Raw genomic sequence first — 4,658 nt, forward strand, 5'->3', positions numbered from 1 at the left:
GTTTTTCGTGTGCAGATCCAGGTGCCCCTTATCAGTCACACTATCAGTGAGCCGGGACAGCTTTGGAAACTTCAAGGTATATCTGCCGCGTCCGCAGACCTCGGATTCCCCTTCTACTCTTCCCCATGTCCATTATCTTCTGTACTTTCTTTTGGTAGACTCTGATGTATAGAGACACTAGATTTTCCTTCTGTAGTTTGTGATTTACGATGTTCCGGGTTTTGAGAATGTTGTGTAGTATATTGAGGAGTTGGTATTACTACATGCCGAGCAGCATGGTATTCAGTTACGGTATTATCGATACAGTTAGTTGTTAAATTTATGTTTTCATTTCATTATTCTGCAAATGTTAGGTTTAACTAGTCATAGAGACTAGGTGCCGTTACGACGTCATACGGAGGGGAAATTGGATCGTGGCAAATTATTCATCAAAACTCCATATTCTTGTCAACACTCTTTATCTTTGTGATTATATCTGATTTCTTTCAGTTGCATTCTAGTAGTCCTATGGATCCAAATTAAACTCCATTAACAAAGAGAATATATAGCAACCAATGGATAACAGAGAAGTATGATCATATTTTATGTTGTCAATTTTGGGATTGGCCTCAAAAGTATTCACAGAACAACCAGTAAGCACAAAATAGCATCGAGATCCTGCATAACAAAATAGGGTTCTAAATATGTAGAATATCCAAATTTCTATAGTCCTAATTCATAAGAAAGTTATGTCAAAGCTGCATTAAACCAATTTTTCAAATAAGATAAAAAGCAAAGTTGGTTCAAAGGTGGACTTTTGTACTATTATTATTTAGCTACCCAGAAACAAAAGTCAAGAAGCATAATACTTCAAATAGAAGACTTCAAGCTGTATTTTGCACTGGTTAATATCACAGTTTTTGTTTCTTGACGAATCTGTAATATCTTTTTATTTATCAATATCCTTCATTCTCTTACACATAAAAAGGGTAGCCCGGTGCACTAAGCTCCCGCTATGCGCGAGGTACGGGGAAGGTCCGAACCATAAACTACACTATTTTGTGACAAATGATCTTTTTATCCTTCTTCCATGTACAGTCGTCCACCAAAAAGAAGAAAAAAAAAACAAAGAAAAAAGACTTCTGAATTAACTGCAAACGACTAATTTCTTTGGTTGCTGAATCGCTTAGTTTGTTTTGATACTATTAACCAAAAAATGGTTCAGTTTTCTTATTGTTAATGTATCTTTTGAGTAAAATCTGTCAACAGTGTTACTCAAGCCCAAAAATTTTGTTATAACAAAAGCAGAATAGGACTAGACAAGATGACAATTTAAAGATCCCTTAGCGGGATTTTATTGGATTGTTGTTGTAGTTGTATCTACGTGACAAAGAAAGGAGTAGCACATGGTTTTGCCTTCTACAAGGTAGTCTTCATTTAATGGCTTCAAATTATTTAAGTATGAGCTGATATCATACCTAATAGGTCCAATCTGTTGTCAACCAAAGTGAAGAAATGAAGAAACATATTATTATTTTCCATCCTTTCGAACTAACTTCATCCACAAATTTAAGGCCCCATATCAGCATGACCAACAGGCATCAGCACATGGCTTTGCCTTTTGTTAGCAACAAAAACTTCAGCTCCAACTAAAGATTAGTTGTCTCCAGTTTCTTGTATAAATAATCCCCCTTTCATGAGCCTTTTCATTACCAATTCAGGACAAGCATTAACAAGTCAACCCTAAAAAAGTCTCTAAATTTCTTGTTTACTTTCTTGTTTCAATCTTCCACAAAAAAAAAAAAAGAAAGACAATGATCAGTGACAAGAAACTCATCAAAATGGCTAGGAGATGGCAGAAGTTCGCAGCCAAGCAGAGGAAGAGGATTTCATTTCCAAGAAATGGTAGTGATTCAGACAGTTGTAGTACATCTTCATCCTCTATAGTTGAAAAGGGCCATATTGTAGTCTATACAATTGATCAAAGGCGATTTGTCATTCCCTTGGCATACCTTGAAAATGAGGTCCTTAGGCAACTCTTAAACATGTCGGAAGAAGAGTTTGGGCTGCCGCATGGTGGCCCTATTAAATTACCCTGTGATTCAGCGTTCATGGATTACATCATTTCACTAATCAAGAAAGGTGTGGCCGCTGGAGATCTTCACAAAGCATTGCTCCTCTCAGTTACTTCATGTTGTTGTTCAGCTTATTCTTTGCACCAAGAAAGTGGAAACCAGCAGCTTGTTGTCTATTGAGTCATGAAATAATCATATTTTGTAAATGGTAGCTCAAAATAGATTGTATAGCAGGTGATAAGTAGGAAACTAAAAGAGTGTATTACAAAAGACGAATAGAGCTTTCAATTTTCAATTTTGAAACTAAGAAGTTCTTAAACATTATCTTATCCCGGGCAATAACATGGTTTGATCAAAACTTACTAATATATGAATCATTCTGACTAAAAAAGTGGAGAGAAAAAAGCTAAGTTGCTCGGACACGGGTGCGGATCTAGAGATCGGATCCTTCGAGATGTAAATTCTAAGATTCAGGGATACGGATCTTAGTATGGATACGGGTGCTGGGATCCAGCTCAAAATAATTCAAAAAAATAAAAAAATATCCAAATTGTGAGAAATTTTGTTGAATACTTACATATAGCTTGTAAAGTGTTAATTTCTTTTTCATTCTCAAGTTGTAGATAAGTAAAGGATTAATTTGTTAGATAAGGTATGATATTATCTTCAAATTTACCCTAGTTTTGGTTCTAATTTCGGGAATCAAATTGTATGTTGTCTCGAACTTTTCCATCCGTCATGGTCAAAGTACCCAAAATTATTTGACCAGATCTTGTACGGATCTCATATTTACACTCATACTAGTGTCGTATCGACACAGGTGCGGCACTTAAACTGTCATGGCGGAGCAACTTAGGAATAAATGGAAGCCATATTACGTCAGAGTTTTTGGAGAACGGGATATAGGGAATTGATCTTTAATTGGATATATGATGGATATGTGGATATTGGAAATAAAATGTATAAAAGATGATAAGTTTAATACCTTTTGCAAATTATCATCTGATACTCTAAGAACATATTCAGAAAATCAAAACAGCTACCGATTCTCTTCCTCATAATTCGAATATCAATAGATTAGTTAAATAGTTACCTAAAATAAAAATAAAAATACTGGAGTGAAGGGTTAATAGGTAGGTACCTTTGAAATTGAAGGTCCGTTCGTCGTAAGGGGGCTGAGATGGTTTCTCATAGCCGACGGAGGAGGAAATGAAGATTATTAACAGTTTATTTCTAAAAGCTTATACCTCGTATAAATTTTATGAGATGTATGAGTCAGCAGAAAATGACAAAAATGGTCCCTTATGTTTGAGTATAGGTTCAAAGTAGTCCCCTTAAGTATGCTATGAGTAGTTTTAGTCCAATCATATTTGCCAGAATTTAACACTTTTGGTCTCAAATTCAAATACTTAAGGAATTTTGTCTCTTAGATTTGATTAGACCTATAAAAAGAAGGAATTTTTGGGGGGACTCACATCTAAGGATATACTTTTTAGCGCATTGTATGGCAAATGGCGTACAAACTTTCTCCAAGAACCACTTTTGAGTGCAAGAATTTCAATGGATTGTCGTTGAATTTCAATGACTTTCAATTAAACAACAAAATTTTTTGCACTCGGATGGTTTGTAGTTTGAAGGGCAATCGAATTTTTGTAAATCCTTTGAAAGGCAAGCGAGTTCTTGTACACCAAATTGTATTCCATGTTTGATAAAAGTGTAATTATAAATAATAATTCTTTTAAATATTAGCAAAATAAGCTAAATTCTCTCATGACAATTCGACACTAATTACGCTTGGGTTTGTTAAAGAAAGTCATTACTCCCTTCGATTTCATCCCAAATTTAAAGACTTGAAGAAGTCCCTCCTGTATAAGTTATCTCCGATTAGACTTGAAGAAGTTCCTGTACAAATATAAAAGTATCCCTAATGTAACGACCCGGTCGGTCGTTCCGAGAGTTGTAGCCCCGTTTTTCCTATTTCTGCTTATTTATGTGTTGTTCAGCTGTGTTGAGTTGTATCGAGTTGGTAGGTTTGGGTTCGGAGTAGTTTTGGAGTGAAATGAGACACTTAGTCTCTTAGTTAGAAAGCTAAGTTAGAAAAGTCAACCGAAAGTTGACTTATGAGTAAACAAGTTCGGACTTGGATTTCTATGATTCGGTTAGCTTCGCTGAGTGATTTTAGACTTAGGAGTGTGTCCGAAATATAATTTGGAGGTCCGTGGTAGAATTAGGCTTGAATTGGCAAAAGTTAGAAATTTGGCGATTTTGGTCGGCAGCGAAAAATTAGGTATCGGGGTCGGAATGGAATTTCGGAAGTTGGAGTAGGTTCGTAGTGTCATTTTTGATGTGTGTGCAAAATTTGAGGTCATTCAGACGTGGTTTGATAGGTTTCGGCGTCGTTGGCAAATTTTGGAAGTTTAGAAGTTCTTAGGCTTGAATCCGAGGTTGAATTGGTGTTTTGGTATTGTTTTTGGGATGATTTCGGATGGTTAACGAGAAGTTTGGAAGTTCGGAAATGCAGTTGAAGCTACTGCTACTGATATTTCCGCACCTGCGGAAAGGGAGTCGCAGGTGCGGGGCCGCTGGTGCGCATGGGGGTTCGCA

General features: G+C 36.2%; 1 long non-coding RNA gene across 1 annotated transcript; it reads right to left on the reverse strand.

The window, feature by feature from the left end:
* Nucleotides 1-1,845: 1,845 nt before the first annotated feature.
* LOC142166203 (uncharacterized) lies at nt 1,846-3,287 on the reverse strand. The gene is made up of 2 exons (XR_012696378.1): nt 3,196-3,287; nt 1,846-2,227 (listed from the first exon to the last, which is right to left on the reverse strand). It is a non-coding gene; the product is annotated as an uncharacterized LOC142166203 (long non-coding RNA).
* Nucleotides 3,288-4,658: the final 1,371 nt, after the last annotated feature.

This window comes from Nicotiana tabacum, chromosome 11 (assembly GCF_000715075.1).
Source record: "Nicotiana tabacum cultivar K326 chromosome 11, ASM71507v2, whole genome shotgun sequence".
Taxonomy (NCBI): Eukaryota; Viridiplantae; Streptophyta; class Magnoliopsida; order Solanales; family Solanaceae; genus Nicotiana; species Nicotiana tabacum.